This window comes from Camelus dromedarius, chromosome 35, assembly GCF_036321535.1.
Source record: "Camelus dromedarius isolate mCamDro1 chromosome 35, mCamDro1.pat, whole genome shotgun sequence".
NCBI classification, from domain to species: domain Eukaryota; kingdom Metazoa; phylum Chordata; class Mammalia; order Artiodactyla; family Camelidae; genus Camelus; species Camelus dromedarius.
In genome coordinates, this window is record NC_087470.1 from 6,128,732 (window position 1) to 6,149,137 (window position 20,406).

Genomic DNA, 20,406 nt, shown 5'->3' on the forward strand with positions numbered 1-20,406 from the left:
AAATTGTAATTTATACTTGATTCAAACTGCTTCTTCTATAAAATCTGAATCTTTTTATTCTTAAGACAGATTTGTGGCATATGACCTAGTGATAAAATTTTCAACTCGCTTGTATTCAAAAAGTTCACCAATGTGAGAGTTTATTACAACAACTATTGCTTTTTGGGAAACCCATGTGCCTTGTCACTCTCTTCCATAAGATTTCCTGTGGAAAATTCAATCCCTCATTCAGGAAGGGGCTGAGCAAACAGTCTGATGGAAAACCTTCATACACTGCAACACAAGAAAATGAAAATGACAGTGAGCAGCCCGTGAAGCCGGCAGACACACACAGCTCACGGCTGTGTTCCCGCCATGACTTTCTGTAACCAGCAGGGAAAATGTGCATTTCAAGAAATAGACATAAACACTTTTCAGGACCTGAGCACATAATTTCCCTTTCAGGGTTTAGTGGGCTTCCATTTAATTCTATGAGAAGTGTTTAAAACAACAGAACAACAGCTGAGATATGGTTTAAAGTAACATTTGTCTTAGTGAAAATAAAGCCAGCTGATAGTTATCATTTTTACTTTATTTGATCTCACTCTCCTACTTTACCTCCCCAACCTCCTCCACAAAATGATGGTGAATGTCCCCTCCTGGGTCAGAAGGCTAAGTAGAAAGTACCAATCACATGGAGGTGCGCTTTGTTGTTTTATTTTTCAAAAGAAACATGTTTCATTCATGTGATTTAAAATTAAGATCAAGAAACAAACTCTATTCAATGAATGGTAGCCAACACATGTCATCATAGCTGCTCATCAGGTTTGGCCCCACGTTACACACATTTACATGGACATGTGACATGTGCTGTCATGGGACATGGTGAGTGGGGACAGGGTCTCTGCTCTCACAGGGCACACAGCCTGATGGGGGAGGCAGTGTTCAATCATTGCCTTTTTTTTTTAATGTACTTACAAATTATGGGAAATGCTATTTTAAAAGAACAAAGTGAGTCAATGAAAGTGAAAAATTCAAGGACAGTATTTAGGTGAGTGAAGACAGGGAACCTCTTTGAAGAGCTGACAATCCACTGAGACCCAAAGGACAACTCCAGTGCTGCAGGTGAAGGGCAGGGACACATTGATAAAGGGCTGATATCCAGAATACACCAAAATCTCTTTAAACTCAACAAGAAGAATGAATAACCTGCTTAAGAAATGAGCAAAATGCCTCAACACACAGCTCAACATGGAAACTAGATGCCAAAGAAATCTATGGAAACATGCTCCACAGCATCTGTCATCAAGGGGCTGCAGACTGAAACAGCTAGATATCACTGCACACCAGTCATAACTGCCAAAACTCAGAACACTGACAGCACCAAATGCTGGTGAGGATGTGGAGTGTCAGGAATTCTCTTGCATTGCTTGTGGGAATGAAAAATGGCCCAGATACTTTGGAAGACGGTCTGGCAATTTTTTACAAAACTAAACGTACTCCTACCATATGATCTGGCAACTGTTCTCCTTGGTGTTTACTGAACAAAATGGAAAATTACGTCCACACACAAATCTGCATACAGATGTTAATAGCAGCTTTATTCATAATCACCAGAACTCAGAAACAACTAAGCTGTTCTTCAGTAGGTGAATGGATAAATAAACTGTGGTCCAGGCAGAAAATGGACTATTTATGGTGTTAAAATTAAGTGAGTTATCAAGGCATGGAAAGACATGGAGGAACCTTAAATGCATATTACTAAGTGAAAGAAGCCAATCTGGGAAGGTTCCGCAACTGTCTGATTCCAACTGTATGGTGTTCTGGGAAAGGCAAAACCACAGAGACTAAAAGATCAGTTACTGTCAGAGGCTAGAGGGGAAGGAGTAATGAATGAGGTGCAGCACGGAGCATTTTTAGGGTCACTAAGACAGACTACTCTGTATGATGCTGTGATGGTAGAAACGTGTCATTGTACATCTGTCCAAACCCACAGAGTGCCCACCACCAAGTGTAAATCCTAGTGTCAAGTATGGGCACTTGGTGATGATGACGTGTCAGTGTAGGTTCACCCATTGTCGCAAATGCACGCTCAGGTACAGGCGTCAATAGTGAGGAGGCTGTGGGGACAAACTGCAGTTCATACCCCCAATCCAGCCCCAGCCACTGCTGTGAATAAAGCTCTGTGGGTGTGTGGACTGTCCGGCTGCTCTGGCGTCTGAACAGCAGAGCTGAGCAGCTGCACCAGAGATCAGGAGGTTTGCAGATCCTGAAATATTGACTCCCAAGCCCTTGACAGAAAAAAGTCTGCTGTGTCCTGCTCTACACGAATCACAATTCACCCTGATGAGACAGGAGAGCAGGGCCCAAACAAGGCATGGTTAATCGGACTGAAGCAATGTTTTAGTTCCAAAACCTTTGTTGAAGTCCTGCAGAATCAGTGACAGACTGTAGCCAGGAAGCATCTGCAGAAGGAGTCGGTAGCAGGCCTTCCCGCCAGGCTCCGGGATGCCGGGGGCCATGCGCTGCACGGGGGCCACCCACTTGAAGAAGATGGACTTGCAGTGGAAGCCGATCAACTCATAGAGCTCGGAGAAGATGCTGCACTGCTGAATTCTCTCCTAGGAATGCTGAAGCACAGGGAGAAAAGCAACAAGCATCTGAACGAAACATGTAAGTGAAAAAAGACACGTAAAAAAGGTTTTCCCATAAAACAGAGACCTGATGACACAGGAAGGAAGAGGAAGGCTGACTTCGTGCACTGATGGGACCGGATGCAGAAATGCAGGGAAGCAGCGCTGTGCAGATGCTCCAGACCCCCTCCGGCCCCACCTCTCCACGTTCATCCTGTCCTTTTCCTAGAAAGGCCTGTATTCCCTGAAACAGAGGAATCTGCTCCCTACTCATGAGACGCAGAGAAAGGAAGGAGCAAAAGAAAGGAAAAGTAAAGGAACAACGTTTCATCTAGACCCTAGTGTTTGGGCAGGACTTTCACCAAAAACACATCTTCTCAAAGCACAGAGCACACAGTGAGAGGCTGACAGAGTGACTGCGACTTCTGCTCCTTAAGCACCAGCTACCTGCCAGCACATGCTGCGCCCCTTACTGAATCATTACAATCATCTCAGAAACTATTACTACCCCGTCTCACAGGCAAGGAAATCTGAAACTCGGGGAGGAATTATTATCATCCTGGACAATGTCCCACGACCCAGAATTGTCAGAGCCTCCACAGACCCTGGACTAAAATTCTCCACTTCACCATGGGCCCTGAGCCTCAGGCTGAGGCCACGTCAGGTCTGCACGGGCCCAGAGCACGAGTATGTGGGACAGGGAATGGTCCCACTCGAAGTGCCAGGCCAAGGCCCTCAGAAACCTATGAAATGAAACCAAATCCCCAAACTCATTTCCAACCCACTGCCCTGTCCGGGAGGATGGCTCGGCACATCTGTGCTGTCACCTGTGCACAGGCTGAGAAAGGGGCCCAGACAGTGACGTGACGTCCCAGTGGAAGTGGCTTGGAGACCGCTTCATCACAGGACAGACTCTCCCGGCTTCCAACGTTAACTCTCCATTCCATTTCCAACTGGAAGGTAAGTTTAGACTTGTTTTCCTCTCCTAGAAACAAAGAGAGTGGTAATATCAGCAGGAAACTCAAGACTGAGGAAGAGTCTCCTGGCCATCTGGAAGGATAGGCCGGGGAGGGAACAGAGACAGGGATCAGAAAGACCCGTGTTCCAGTCCAAAGTCTGCACGTCACTCGCTTTGACAGTTTACATTTTAATACAGGTGAAAAAATCTAATTATGATTGCTGGGAAAACTAATTGAAATAACGTATGCCACTAGCATACATCTAAAATCCTTAATGAGTGTCCCAGAAATGGAAGTGATCGTGGTTAGTTACTGTCTGCCAAGTCTTGGGTGCTAAGCCCACATCAGCCAGCCAGAGATGTGCCAGAGAATGCCTCACCAGCTAGCAGCCTTCTCCAACTTGGAAACTCACAGTGTCTGAAGAACAGGCAGTGGTGGATGCTTTGGGACACTCTGGAGGTAGCACTCCAGTGATGACTTTAAAAAGCTGGGGAGAATTTAGGGGACCATACATTTCAAATACAGAAAACACATTCCATGTCTGCCCACATTCATCTCTAGCCATGATGATTCAGAGAGGAAATACATATTCAAACGTACACCATTTTCCCACATAAGTGCATCAAAACAATTTGGAAAGAATGTAACTTTCTTCTCTAGATCACACAGCGGGGATTACAAGGTTTGTACTGAGAGCCCTACTTGTAAAACATCTGCTAACATAACTGGGTCCACTATCAGTCCATTCAAAGAGAAGGATGGAAAAGAACAAAGCCAAGCTAATACACTCCGGTCTTTGGTGGGTTACAATGTCACAAAGGAGACGGACAGGTCATCAAGGAACCACCCTGCCGTGATCACGGAGCCGGGTAACGGGGTTGGCGGCAAGATGTACGACGCAGCCGCAGCTGTGCCCGCACTTCTAGGCAGGTATCCAAAGTCACCTCTACATGGCGTCCAATGCTTGTGCCCACGTCCTCATCACCTGAGATGTATTTAAGAGAAATGAAAACTAATAAACGGAAAATACCTTTGGTGGGCACACCGTCCAAAGAGCAAAGTCACAGTTTGACAACTGGCCATCCCGGTTCCCTGGGATTCATTCTTGGAGAACCTTAAAAACCACTCCTCTGTCCTCAAGAAGTGCTGCCTACTTGTCCAATCTTTGGCTCAGGGATACAGCACGTTCACGTGGACTTCAATGTCTGCACAGATTTGACTGTCTTTCTCCAGGTTCATTTGTCCATTCTGAAGAGGCCTGAGTTAAGTCCATCTTCTGTAAGATCAATTCCCTCCAGTGAAACTCATCGAGCCTGCAATTAAAAGCCAACTGAACAGGACTGTCCTCAGCTAAAAATGTCACCCACCCTTCACTGCTTTCTTAATTTCCTTTCCTGGCTAATTGCAACAGACTAAAACCTCCCTCCACCCAGCTCCCCAACTATGTCAAACAGAAAGTAAGGTCCATAAAAGAGGAGACAACTCCATAGTCACCTCTGATCCTAGCATATACTAATGTCAATAAATAGAACTATGATTATGGATTCTTTCCTTTAAAACCTTTCTGGTTATTTAAATGAGACCTTGGAAGAGAGCTGTTTGGGTCTAGTATCATGATCCAGAAGACTCAGGAGGCCTTTTTCGGAATGGCTGTTCACTGATTCATTCAAAACACAACTTCTCATTACGGGAGGAGCTGTGATTTTCTGCCAGGATATTGTGGTCACTCTCATGCCAGAACAGCTTTAAACTAAATCCTTACTTTGGATTTGTTATTTTTCCCTGCTTCCCCAAAAATTGACTTTCCTTAATTTCTTGCCTTGAGGAATGATATTTTTCTTCCTTTCTAATTCACCCTTTATTAAACAGGATTCTCAGGATGTGCTTGGCCTTACATAGGATGAGCCATCCAACTCCCAGTTTGAGAGGCCTGGGGCTCACCTCCCGCCCTCCTGCCAGGGCAACTAACACTCAGTTCAGGAGCCAACCAGCACCCCAGGGCTTCTAAGGCTCGCGTATCTCCCAGAATCCCTGCTTTCTGGTATGACTTGGATTCTGAGGATTTCCCCTCACTTTCTTGAAAATTAGCTGTGCAGCTTGAAAGATGAGGAAGGAAGGATTTATTTCTTAATCAGCATTTTAAGGAACTTGTGTAATGAACGTTTTCACGAGTTTCTAGAACCCTCCATTGCCGAGACAGAAAACACAATAGATATTTTCTAAATTTAGGTACCATGTGCATTGTTTCTTTGCTTTTGTTTTCTTAACTACTAACACACATTTTTTAATTAAAAAAAATAAGGCCCAAAATAGGATAGAAACTTGAAGGGGCAAACAAAATTTAAGGGCAAAGAAAGAAAAATGATAAGTACTCTACAAAGTTAATATAATACATACACTATGGATCAGATCAGCAATTCTCAGTAACAGCTAATTGAAACATGACCATGAGTTAAACGTCTCTCCTGTCAGGAGATGACCAACAGATAATAGAATTAAAACAACAAATTAAAATTCTAAGTCTGGCGAGGTATAGAAGGCTACCAGCTAAATGTGTCTTCTTCTGGAAAAGAGGGAGGCTTACCAGCTCTTTGCTGTGGAGCCTGAGCCCAGGGGAGGGCGGTGAAGAACCGCCCTGTTAGTATCCAATTAACAAAGTGGGTGATGAATAAAGAGATGTGAGCTTTGATGACAGAGATGATACTACTATTCACTTGTCCTGTAAAGTATGTCTTCACGTTCAGTGATCAATACCTCGACGTCCTTAGGGATTGAGATTATAGGAAAATGCACTGCCCGGGCCCAGACCTCCTCTGTGAGCTTGTGACACTGCACTTAGATGTCTCAAGGGCAACTCAAACTCCACCTGCAAAGAGCTGACTTCACGGTGCTCCTCCCATAGCCGTCCTGCCCAGGGCCCCTGTTTGGGAGGGAAGGTCTCTCTGCCCCTCCCAGCTCAGGCCCATCACTCACAGATGTGACTGGACCCCTCCTTCAGGGCTCAGATTTCCTCAGTCACCGAGCCCCACCACCCACACCTGACCTACCAGGTACTCACAGGCACTCCCTCAGCACTGACTCTGTGCTGGGGACCACGCTGCACACTGTGCGAATGTTATCTCACTGGATCTCCACAACAGTCCCGGGAATTGGGTACATCACTGCTTCAATTGATTAGATAAATTGTTTCACTTCCTTGAGTGCGTCATCCAAAGTGACACGTCTACTGAGCCACAAACATGGGACTGAAAACCACTTGAAAATGAACACTGCTACACCTTGCAGCCACCCTACTCTGATTCGTCACATCACTTTCTGCCGAGCCTACTGAATGTTTGCAAGCATTCTACAAACACAAAAGTGATCTACGAGAGCACCCCACTCCCCTATTTAAAATCTGTCAATGACGGTCCACTGCTCTTCAGAGAAATCCTCACCAGGCCTGAGCACAGCCCAACGGCACGGCATCCTCGTTCCCTGCGTGGCCACGCTGCCTCACCCACCACGCAGCACAGTACCGTGTCCAGGACTGGGATGCTGACTCCGTACAACACGGGGCTCGTCTCACTCGAACAATGATCACCCTCTTCAGTGGTCACCCTCTTCAATGCTGACTCTCAGAAAAATATTTTCTCAGGATGAATCAATATCTTTTTCCTTACAACTTCCAGTCATTGATAATGAGCTCCCCCAAAAAGAGAGAAGACTTAATCCTCAGTCTCCTTATCTGTAAAGTGGGAATAGCAAGGAAATATGTAAGGTTTTCAGAGAAATAAATTTCATGTGAGACTGAGGGACAATTCCCAACATACAGTAAGCACTCAATATGGGCTTACTTAGTATTAATAAGAATATGTTGCATTCCAGCAACCTTAAATCAATGTTTTATGGCTTTGTCCAACAGACTACTGACAAACAGTTGGACGAACCCCTTTGAGCAGATCAGCACAAGTGTATTGGGAGAGGTAAGTGCTGCCTCCAGTTACAGCTCAAACTCTTACATGTTGTTTGAGCATTTAGTTGTCGTTATTGAATAAAGACAGGTGTTCTTTAGTCAAAGCTCCTGAAACATAAATCTTCAAAGATAGATACAAATTAGGTTTCAAGTACAACATTCTCACTAGAAATTATTTGAAAATGATAGTCTTAGCTCCTCTGTACATCAAAAGGGCATGTTCTTAATGTATCTGACTATATACACTGAAAGGATTGTTTAAAGGAATTAAGATGAAGCCATCCTAAATAAGTTCTCAGTATCATCTGCACAAAGCCCCACCCAAGGGTCTCATTTCTCACTTCCACATAGGTGTTGAGGTAGTTTAACCTGGGTCTTGGTTTTTTATAACACAGGGGAGGGAAGAGTTGTGGATAGATTTATGTAGCAAATATAAACCTAGTGTATTTGATGTGTAGGAATCCTAGAAATAAACAAATTGATATATAGTCCCACCCTTAAGAAGCTCAGCCTTCCCATTTACAACAGCATTAAAAATAAAATGGGAGATACATTTAACAAAAATTTACAAGATTTGTACATTGAACAATTTGAAGTATCACTGAAAAAATTTTAGAAGATCTACATATATGGAAGACATCCCATGTTCATGGAATAGTAGACAATATTATTAAAAATGTTAAGACTCCCCAAAGTGATCTACAAATTCAGTGGAATTGCTATCAAAATTCCAGCTGACTTCTTTGCAAAAATTGAAAAACTGATCCCAAAATTCATATGGAAGTGCTAGGGGCCCAGGACAGCCAAAGCAATCTTGAAGAAGCAGAGCAAAGTGGGAGGAGTCACTTTAAATTTTACTACAAATCTATAGTACTGAAGTCATTATGGTACTGTCATAAGTTTGGATACATAAATCTATGAGACACAGTAAAAATTCCAGGGGGGAAACTTACATTTACAGTCAGTTTTCAACAAGGGTGCCAACAACACTCCATTGAAAGAATAGTCTATTCAATGAATGGTGCAGGGAAAGCTGGGTATCTGCAGGCAAAAGAATGAATTTAGATTCTGAAACCCCCTATTGTATATAACAAATAAAAATTAATTGAAAATGGATCACAGACAGAAACGTAAAATCTACACCGATAAACTTTCTAAAAGAAGACATAGTATAAATCTTTGTGGTCCTAGGATAGGTTATGGTTTCCTAGATACAATACCAAGAGCAGAAGTGATAAAAAAAAAAACCAGATAAACTGGACTTCATCAAAATTAAAACCACTTGTTACAAAAGACATCATCAAGAAAGTGAAATGAAAGGGGAAGTGGGTAGCTCAAGTGATAGAGTGCATGCTTGGCAAAAAATAAATAAATTAATTAAATAAATGAATAAATCTAATTACCTCCCCTATAAAGAAATTGTCTTAATGTTTAAAAAAAGTAAAGTGGAATGACAATCTGCAGAATAGTAGAAAAAATTTGCAAAGCATATATCTAATAACAGACTAGTATCCAGGATATAAAACGAATGCTTACAACTGACCAATACAAAGAAAATCGACCCAATTTTTAAATTTACCAAGGAATTAAATAGATACACAAATGGCCAATAAGCATATGAATAGATGCTCAGCATCACTAGTCAAATCAAAATCAAAATGAGATCTCATTTTACACCCGCTAGGATGGTTATAATCAAAACACGGACAATAACAAATGTCGGTCAGGAGGCAGAGGAAAGGGAACCCTCAATATGCAGCCATTGGAAAGGGGCAATGGTGCAGCTTCTTTGGAAAAGTCTGGTGTTTCCTCAAAAGTTCAGTGTTATCATATGGCTCAGCAATTCTACTCCTACATATAGGGTCATCCCTCAGTATCCTCGGGGGATTGGTTTCAGGAACCCACCACCCTGGATTCCATAATCCAAGGATGTTCGAGTCCCTTTACAACCAACCATCTGGATCCATGAAGTGGAAACTACAGCTATGGCGGGCCAACTGTGCAGCCAACAGAATGAAAACATATTCTCACAAAAGCTTGCACATCAATATTCATGGCAGTATCATTCAGAGTAGCCAAAGGTTACAAACAATATCCATCCATCAATGAATGGGTAAAAAAATTATCAAGAATAGTCCCAAAAAATTTTGGAAATTGAATCTTTGACAAAGGAGGTGAGAACATACAATGGAGTAAAGACAGCCTCTTCAGAAAATGGTGTAGGGAAAACTGGACAGCTGCATGTAAATCAATGAAGTTAGACTACTCCCTCACAGCACACACAAAAATAAATTCAAAATGGCTTAAAGACTTAAACATGTAGACAAGACACTACAAACCTCTTAGAAGAAAACGTAGGCAAAACATCTGACATGCATCTCAGCAATGTTCTCCTAGAGCAGTCTACTCAAGCAATAGAATTACAAGCAAAAATATACAAGTGGGGTCTAATTAAACTTACAAGCTTTTGCACAGCAAAGGAAAGAGTAAGCAAAACCAAAAGACAACCTATGGAATGGGAGAAAATATTTACAATAAATGAGACTGTCAAGGGGTTAATTCCCAGAATATACAAACAGCTTTTACACTTGATAAGAAAGAAAAATAAACAATTCAATCCAAAAATGGGCAGAAGTGCTAAAGAAACTTTTCTCCAATGAAAACATGCAAATGGCCAATAGGCACATGAAAAAATGCTCAATATCATTATCAGAGAAATGCAAATCAAAACTACAATCAAGTATCACCTCACACCAGTCAGAATAGCCATCATTCAGAAGTTCACAAACAATAAATGCTGGAGAGGCTGTGGAGAAAGTGGAACCCTCCTACACTGTGGTGGGAATGCAGTTTGGTGGAGCCATTGTGGAAAACAGTATGGAGATTCACCAAAAGACAAAAAATTGACTTCCCCTATGACCCAGCAATCACACTCCTGGGCATATATCCAGAAGTAACCCTAATTCAAAAAGACACTTTCCCCCAAATGTTCACAGCAGCACTATTTACAATAGCCAAGACATGGAAACAACCTAAATGTCCACTGACAGATGACTGGATAAAGAGGTTGCAGTATATTTATACCATAGACTACTACTCAGGCATAAAAAATAATAAAATAATGCCATTTGCTGTAACATCAATGGATCTGGAGAATGTCATTCTAAGAGAAGTAAGCCAGAAAGAGAAAGAAAAATACCATATGAGATCGCTCATATGTGGAATCTTAAAAAAAAAAAAGAAAAACAAAGAAAGAGAAACTTATCTACAGAGCAGAAACAGACACAGAGACATAGAAATCAAACTATGATTACCAGAGGGGAGACGGTGTGGGAAGGGATAAATTGCGAGTTCAAGGTTTGCAGATACTGATTTTGTATAGAATAAACAGCAAGTTTATACTGTATAGTACAGGGAAATATGTTTAATATCTTATAGTAACTTATGTTGAAAAAGAATATGAAAATGAATACATGTATATTCCTATATAACTGAAGTGTTGTGCTGTAAACAAGAAACTGATGCAACATTATAAACTGACTAGACTTCAATGAAACTATTTTTAAATAGACCAAAAACAAAAAAAAAAGAAAAAAGATATTATTAAACCAAAAGAATAAATTACTGTTTCAGGCTACAACATGGATGAACCTTAAAAAAGTATGCTGAAATAAGCCAGACACAAAAGGACAAATACTGCCCTTTTAGGTGAAGTGTATCTAAGTGTTCATTGTACTAATCCTGTAAATTTTCCGGAAGTTTGAAGTCTATCAAATTAAAAATAAAGTGTATTATTCATTAAAAACATAAAACGATTCCTCACAGGAGGGCTTTAAATAATAAATGAAGAAATGCATGTAAATCTCCTGGAACAACACTTTGCACGTCCACAGACAGTCACTGCTGTCACTGCCACTCAGAAGTTGGTACCAGCGCTGATGAGAGCTGCCTCCACTCGCTGCCCTGTAGACAGGAGTGAGGGCCTTGGCTCTGACAGGCAGGGTGACCTGGAACCTGAGTCAGACACAGCCACGCCCCAGACTCTGTGTTACCCAACTTTCTTATACAAACTGCTACATGTAACGTAAACACGCTAGAGGGATGTATCTTACAACATAGGCAATACAGTCAATGATTTACAATAACTATAAATGGAGCAACTATTGTACACCTGAAACATATCATATTGTAAATCAGTTATACCTTTAGAAAAAATTAAAAAATAATGTAAAAATGTTATAACTTTAATATCAGTCCGGTTTTTAAGTAACTACTAAACAGCTTAGAATGTATAAAAGCATTTAAGTGTGATATTTATTTACATAAATATTTACTTTCACCCTCCTGCTAAAAGAGAATTTAAACAATTTTTTAAACATAGCTTAACAACCATAACAAAAAGACAAAAGTGAGAGTGAAAAGAATATGGAGATTCAATAATTAAATGAAACCAGGGGGAGGTAAAGTCATAAAAATGGATGCCATGAAGTCAGGGTAAGTGTTAAAGGCCAATTAGAAATTCAGCTGTAAGATTTTTGGCAGCTAAAGCAAAAAGAAAAAGATGAAGGGGCGGGTGGTAGAGCTCAGTGTTAGAGCATGTGTATATCATACACGGGGTCTGGGTTCAAGCCCCAGATGGACTTTAGATGGACTTTAGACTCAACCCTCACCCTCCAGGAAATTCAAAATACACACCGACAGAGTGCTATGGACAAGATTTTTTTTTTTTAAACAAATTCCTGAAACACTAGCAGGTCTTGGTTCTACTGAGACACAAATGGATTATGTGTATAATGTTTCACAAAAGCCCTAAAATATTATCACCCCAACTTGACACATCAAGAAACTGAGGTAGAGAAGTTTATCACATTGTACAAGATTAAAGAGAGGACACGACAGACACCATATTTAAATCCAAGCCCCTGCTCCACTGCTCACACTAGAAAGTGTGACATACTGCCGCTTTCCTGCCCTCTCCCTGCAATAAATCTCTGAAGAGTCTTTTCTGTGCCACCTGGAATCACAATCACATCAATTTTCCACAAACAGCAATGTCACTCCTTGGAGGACGTATCAAAATCTAAAGGGTTGGGATGGGAGGAGAGATTTGCATTTTCTGTTTCTCAAAGGAAATATGGCTTTAAAAGAAACTGAAAATCACTTATCTAGTCTAAGCCCTCATTGTGCAGAGAAAGAAACGGAGGGTCAGAAGAGATGAGGAAAGGTCCTCATTAATAAATATTGCCTCAGCGCAGCACCAAGCCAGCCCTGGGAACTTCTAGGGGAGGATCTGGGAGGCCCAGGAGAATGAGTGTTAGAAAACGGAAAGAGAAGAAGCATAAAAGACCCTGTCTCTACACCACCATACCATGAAATTCCACCAAATTACCCATTATGGGTGCAGCCAATATTAAGGTGGGCTAAACAGGTTATAGAAACCTGGAAGTCTCAACCATAGTGGAAATTCCAACATTTACTATGTTGTTTTCCCAGTTCAAGCATCAACTCAGTGGGCACTCTGTACCAGGGAGTACACTAGGCCTGGAGTTCTCCCAAATACAGATCTCTATTACCATGTGTGCAAACAACATAAAGGCCACCAGAAGAAAAGTGCCCACAGATAAGATGGAATTACTGAAGCTGAAAGCAGCCAAAGAGCATATATTACTAGGAAAAATGGTGCTGCTAGAAATGGACTCATGGACATAGAAAGCAAACTGTGGTTAGCAGCCAGGAAAGGGGGGATTAACAGATGCACATTAATAAATATAAAATAAATGACAAGGACCTACTATATAGCACAGGGAACTATATTCAATTTCTTGTAATGACTTGTACTAAAAACAATCTAAAACTTATGTATATACATATGCATATGTTTATAACTGAATTTCTGCTGTACACCTGAAACTATCATTGTAAATTGACTACACTTCTATAAAAAATAATTTTAAAAAATAAGTAAAAATAAAAGCAATGCCATTAAGAAAAAAATAAAAGAATACTCTAATCCCCTTAGCTGTAGGTGCTGGAGAATCCTGGTTGCAAGCACCAAGTCCACTGGATCACTCCAGCACTGGCTGTCACTCTTTCTGACCATCAGAGAGTCACTTGGCTTCACTGAGGTTACTTTCCTCCCCTGTGAAAGGCAACAGTAGCAACTAACGATGTATAGAATCTCATCATTCACAAGCCCAAAAATTAGTGAGGGCTTCCCATGGGCCAGGCTCTGGAGAGATGGAAAGATACGGTTCCAGATATATTCATGTTTAGAAGAAATTTATGCCATAAAGACATTAATTCTTCCTGTTTTGATAGACAAATGCATTGCAATTCTGATTAGAATTCCTACCAGATTTTTCATGGAATGTAACAAGTTATTTTATGGTCAGGAATAGCCAAGAACCTTCTTTAGAACCACCACTGGAGAGGGGTGGATAGGTCACTCATTTCCTCTGGTCTTTCTGATGTGATGAAACGTTCTGGAATAATAATTGTTGCACAACTGTGAATATGCTAAAAGCTGCTGAATTGTACCATATAAATGGATGGACTTCATGGTGTGTGAAAAATATCACAATAAAGCTGTTATAAGAAAAAATATTTCTTGACAATTATTTTTCCCTCTATACTACTAGTCTGCCCTACAATTTAAGAAAAACAAAAAACCAAAACAAGCCAAACTGTGCCAGGAGCTCTTTAGGACTGCAATATCCCTGGGTCTCCAACGCCCCTGGTGGTGCTGTTCCTGTTAAAATACCCTAGCTGGGCTGCTCTAGTTAGGGACGGTAACTATCTTTTTAAAATCGACGGTCACACGTTTCACCCTGGGAGAGGGAAGGAAGGAGGATGTCACAGCCTCATAGCTTCAGCACATTTTTAACTGAACCAAGCCCTGCTTTCAACACTGTAATCCCTCGCACTATAAAAAAAGTGACATAAACAAGCACCGCCATCATAACACCTGAAAGTGTTCAAGATACTTACCTGCGGCAGAAACACTGAGGGAGGAGATAGAAGCTCGCTCAACACTGAGGATCCCTTTTCCCGACTCCACTAGGAGAAGCTGGGCGTTACAGCCGGGGGCTCTCAGCCGGGGGAGCAGTGCCCACGCCACTGAGCTGGTCCTGAGGGAGCGGGAAAGGGAGAGGAGGGCAGCCCCGGGGTCGCGGGGCAGGGAAAGCGGGGGGTTGGGGACGCGGGCTGCAGCCCCGCTCGGAGTCCAGCCCCAGCCCCAGCCGCCCGCCCCCATCCGGGTCGGCAGACCACGCCCGCCCGGGACACAGCCCGCCCAGGTGTGGGGACTGCCCGGCGGCCGAGGAGAGGAAGCCCGGGAGGAGAGGACTCGCGGGCGGGAGAGGGGAAGGGGACGCCACCCGCGGACTGAGTGGTGCCCGGCTGGGTGAGAGGCGGCAGGTGCACACCTGGCCCTGGACAGGTTTGGCCGGGGCCCCGGGGCAGGTGGCGCAGGCTGAGGGGTCTGGCCAGAGCAATTCAGCTGAACACAGGCTGACTGGCGCCCTGGGGGGCTGTGACACGCAGACCGCCCTCTCGCAGTCGCCTGACCCCTTTCCCGGGAAACCCCACGTTGCACTTCCACAGCCGGTGGCCCCGGCCCCGGGCAGGAGCCAAAGGCCTACCGGGCGACAGAGCTGAGAAGGTTTTGGGGCCGATTCCTGGCTCGGAGCTGGAGCTTCCAACTCGGGGTCCAGCTGGCACTGACTGCCCATGCGCAGGAGGGCCAGCGATCCTCTGGGTTCTGTGAGGGAAGGTGGGGCAGCGAGGGAGGGAGAAGATGGGAGGGGGAGGAGAGGAGGGGGAGGGGAGGAGGGGAAAAGTGGAGGGAGACAGATGGACAGGAAGAGCAGAGAAAAGGGAGGGATCTTGAGAGGGGAGGGGAGTAGCGGAGATGGAGAGAAAAAGCTTTACCTCTGGGGGCACCCCGAAGGAGGAGGCAGTCCTGCCTCTGTACCCTTCTGTAACCCTTCAAGGCCCGCAGCTCACGTTTTACCTCTCTGATCCAGCCCTCCTTCCGATGCTTCTGCAGAACCCCTAGGGGTATCACACCCATTGCCCCACACGGAGCTTGGTTTTCTGTTTCTCTGGGAACCAAGCACCCGCAGGTGTTGTCGCTCAAAACTACCTTGGGAAGGGTACATATTCCCCTTTTACACGCTGGGAAACAGGCAGGCACGATCTCTGCCTTAGCTCCACTGTCCCAGGTGTTGGGCTGGTGGGGAGCGGGGTGGTACAAGATCAGAGCCCCAGACAGAGCAGACTGCCTGAGTGTTGGTGCATAGTCCCCATCCCTCCTGGGTAAACCACACCCCACCCTAGTGGAACCATCAAGGGCTCACAGTAGTTCCCTGGGTGTGGGAGAGCTATCCTCATGTGAAGGAAAAGCCAAGCTGGGCTAACAAGCTAAGTCACAAATCTAAGTGTGATAAGTGTCGGTTTACTGATCTAAATTCTGCTGGGCTAACTCATAAATCTGAGGTTTAGTGTCAGTTTACTGGGCTTACAAGCTAACTCGTAAATCCAAGCTCAACAATTGTCAGTAACCTGAACTATTACAAGTAGATAAGCTCTAGTGTACTGATTCCTTGCTTTTTGTTGTTTGAGCCTTATTGGCTAATACCCCCTTACTTGTAATTAACCCTTTAAAACCTCATGTGCACGTCTCGGGGTGCTCATAACTTCGGAGCAGAAACCAGTCTGAGTCCGCCGGCATAATAAATCTGAGTACACCAACACTCCGAGTGGTGCTTGTTTCTTGGCTGGCCTGTTGTTTCCATAACACTCAGTTCCAGTGCCCAGCTTGCTAGGTAGATAAGAGTGTTACCAAATCCAAATTCATTCTCCTCAGTGCAGGACAGGCCAATAAGTTGGGAGACCAGGTGTTGGAGCATGGAATAGCAAGTTTCTGTAGACCTAGATGGCAAACTAATGTCCTGGAAAACCATCTCCCCAAGTCAGAATTCAGGCTCCTTTCCTACATGCTTGGTTGTTGCAATCTTCTTGGTGTAGGAATTCCTTATCTTTAGAATCCTTTGTTCTTGCAGCTATCTGCCTGGGTCAGATCCCTGTAAACCTCCAACAAAACAAACGTTATTTTCTATTCTGCAATTTGTTATCTTTTTATGAATGAAAAAGTGTTAAATATCCTTAAAGGTCAGGGCCTTCAGAATAGGCTCTCCTATATATTTCAGGCTCTAGGCAACATTGTTTTACAAGCAAGATGAAGCCTAGGAGACAGAGCATAGGGTTAAAGTCAAAGGAACAGATCTAATATGGAGTCAGATTTGTTCTGTTCTATTACCCAGGCAGAAGCCACTTGAGGATTTAAATCCCTTTAAGTTAAAAATAACTAAAACTTTAAAGGAATTTACATACATAGGTGGAAATGTGCATAGCCTATCTGGAAAATCACACAAAGATTAGTAAATAGTGGCATCTCCAGGGAGGGCTGAAAGAAGAGAGCATGAGAGGAAACTTCTTTCACTTGTGTATTTTTGTGCTCTGTTTGAATTTTTTAAAAAAATTTGCATGTATTTCTTTTTCAGTTAAAAAAATGTGTAATCGAGCAAAGGAGTAATTAGCTCAGCAAATACAGCAGCCATGGAATCACTGAGTCATCACTTTTGATTTAAGCCAGGAAGCATTTATTGACTCTCTCCAATGTGCCCAGTGGTGTTTTAAGACTTCTTTTATTATTTTTATTAATTATTATTATTATTATTATTATTATTATTATTATTATTATTATTACTGTTATTATTATTCTATGAAATAATAACAAGGTATCCCTCACCCCTGCCCATGGCTGGTGGAAAACCAACTGAGTTTTTATTGACTTGTTTTCCAAGGAGTAGAGATGAGTTATAAACAGAGCACATCTTCAGGGCAAAACAGTCGGAGTGGTTTTCCAGCACGCCAGACAGCTATGAAGGGTTTTCAATAGAGGCGCCCAGAGGCTGAGAGAGAAAGCCTCCAGGACCCTACCAAAAGCTGCCCAAACTGCCTTCTCCATGGTACTACTGAAATAGGAAAAAACAAATCTGACTCCATATTTGATCTGTTCCTTTGACTTTAACAAAGCCAAGTTAATACGCTCTGGTCTTTTCATGGGTTATGATGTCACAGAGGAGACGGACAGGTCAACAAGGGACCACTCTGCCGTGATCACGGATCCGGGGAGCGGGATGGGCGGCAAGATGTATGACGCAGCCATAGCTGTGCCCGTGCTTCTAGGCAGGTACCCAAAGTCACCTCGACAAGGTGTCAAACACTTGTGCCCACGTCCTCATCACCTGACATGTATTAAAGAGAAATGAAAACCTATAAAAGTCCAATATACTTGGTGGGTACACCGTCGAAAAAGCAAAGTCACAGTTTGACAACTGGCCATCTCGGTTCCCTGGGATTCATTCTTGGAGAACCTTAAAAACCACTCCTCTGTCCTCAAGAAGCGCTACATATTTGTCCTATCTTTGGCTCAGGGTTCGAGCACATTCAAGTGAACTTCAATGTCTGCACAGATTTGACTGTCTTTGTCCAGGTTCACTTGTCCATTCTAAAGAGGCCTGAGCTAAGTCCATCCTCCATAAGATCTATTCCCTCCAGTGACAGCTCATTGAGCCTGCAATTAAAAGCCAACTGAACAAGACTGTCTGTCCTCAGGTAAAAAGTTCACCCACCCTTCACTGCTTTCTTAATCCCCTCTCCTGGCTAATTGCAACAGACTAACACCCCCCTCCACCAAGCTCCCCGACTAAGTCAGTTTGTCTCCCCAAGGAGAAAGTAAGATCCATAAAAGAGGAGACAACTCCATAGTCACCTCTGAATTCCTAGCATATAGTAATGTCAATAAATAGAACTATGATTATGGCTTCTTTCCTTTAAAACCTTTCTGGTTATTTGAATGAGACCTTGGAAGAGAGGTGTTTGCGGTCCAGTATCTTGATCCACAAGACTCTGGAGGCCTTTTTTGGAATGGCTGCTCACTGATTTATTCAAACCACAGCTTCTCATTCCAGGAGTAGCTGTGCTTCTCTGCCAGGAGTTTGTGGTCACTCTCATGCCAGAACAGCTTTAAACAATATCCTTACTTTGGATTTGTTATTTTTCCCCTCTTCCAACAAAATTGACTTTCCTTACTGTCTTGTCTTGAGGAATTTTTTTCCTAGTTCACCCTATAGTAAACCATGCTTCTCGGGTTCTGCTTGGCCTTACATATGATCAGTCATCCAACTCCCAGTGTGAGAGGCCTCGGGCTCACCTCCTGCCCTCCTGCCAGGGCAACTGAAACTCAGTACAGGAGCCAACAGGCACCCCAGGGCTTCTAAGGCTCACGTATCTCCCAGAATCCCTGCTTTCTGGTTTGTCTTGGCTTCTGAGGATTTCCCCTCACTTTCTTGACAATTAGCTGTGCAGCTTGAAAGATGAGGAAGGAAGGTTTTATTTCTTAATTAGCATTTTAAGAAACTTGTGTAATGAAAGTTTTCACGAGTTTCTACAACACTCCATTGCCAAGACAGAAAACACAATGGATATTTTCTAAGTTTAGCTATCATGTGTATTTTTTCTTTCATTCTCTTAACTACAACAGACATTTTTATATTAAAAACAATAAGGCCCCAAATAGGATAGAGACTTGAAGGGGCATACAAAATTAAAGGGCAAAGACAGAAAAATGATAAATACTCTACAAGGTTAATATAATACTTACACTATGGATCAGATCAGCAATTCTCAGTAACAGCTAATTGAAATATGACCATGATGTAAAACGTCTCTCCTGTCAGGAGATGGCTAACAGAAAATAGAATTAAAACAACAAACTAAAATTCTAAGTCTGGCGAGGTACAGAAGGCTACCAGCTAAATGTGTCTTCTTCTGGAAAGGAGGGAGTCTCACCAGCTCTTTACTGTGGAGCCTGAGCCCAGGGGAGGGCGGTGAAGTGAGCTCTGTAAGTACCCAAATAGCAAAGTGAGTGATGAATAAAGAGACGTGAGCTTTGATGAAAGAGATGATACTACTATTCACTTGTCCTGTAAAGTATGTCTTCACGTTCAGTGATCAATATCTCAGCATCCTCAGGGATTAAGATTATAGGAAAATTCACAGCCCGGGCCCAGACCTAAACTTTCAGCTTGTGACACTGCACTTAGATGTCTCAAGGGCAACTCCAACTCCACCTGCAAAGAGCTGACTTCACGGTTCTCCTCCCATAGCCGTCCTGCCCTGGGCCCCTGGTCGGGGGGCAAGGTCTCTCTGCCTCTCCCAGCTCAGGCCCATCACTCACAGATGTGACTGGACCCCTCCTTAAGGCCTCAGATTTCATCAGTTACCGAGGCCCACCACCCACACTTGTCCTACCAGATACTCACTGGCACTCACGCAGCACTGACTCTGTGCTGGGGACCACGCTGCACACTGCGAACACGTTATCTCACTGGATCTCCACAGCAGTCCTGGGAGGTCGGTACATCACTGCTTGAATTGATTAGATAAATTGTTTCACTTCCTTGAGTGCATCATCCAAAGTGACATGGCTACTGAGCCACAAACATGGGACTGAAAACCACTTGAAAATTCTACACTCCTACACCTGGCAGCCACCCTACTCTGACTCATCACATCACCTCCTGCTGAGCCTTCTAAATGTTTCTAACCATTCTACAAGACAAAAGTGATCTACAAGAGCACCCCACTCCCCTACTTAAAATCTGTCAATGACAGTCCACTGCTCTTAGGAGAAAGCCCCCCAGGGCCTGAGCACAGCCCAACGGCCTGGCATCCGTGTTCCCTGCATGGCTGCGCCGCCTCACCCACCATGCAGCACTACACTGGCTGTGCCCAGGACAAGGATGCTGACTCC

At 43.3% G+C, this 20,406-nt stretch overlaps 1 long non-coding RNA gene across 3 annotated transcripts in view; it reads right to left on the reverse strand.

The window, feature by feature from the left end:
* Positions 1-687: 687 nt before the first annotated feature.
* The window catches only part of LOC135319945 (uncharacterized), a 36,918-nt gene continuing 17,199 nt past the window's right edge, over positions 688-20,406 (reverse strand). Inside the window, exons 2-8 of one of the 3 annotated variants that reach the window (XR_010379029.1) lie at positions 15,167-15,409; positions 14,514-14,653; positions 8,480-8,567; positions 7,009-7,298; positions 4,602-4,884; positions 3,440-3,597; positions 688-2,609 (exon numbers count right to left, since the gene is read on the reverse strand). This is a non-coding gene — a long non-coding RNA (uncharacterized LOC135319945). Of the gene's footprint in view, positions 2,610-3,439; positions 3,598-4,601; positions 4,885-7,008; positions 7,299-8,479; positions 8,568-14,513; positions 15,410-19,915; positions 20,019-20,406 lie in introns of all 3 variants that reach the window. The other 2 variants (XR_010379030.1, XR_010379028.1) reach the window with 2 other exon arrangements.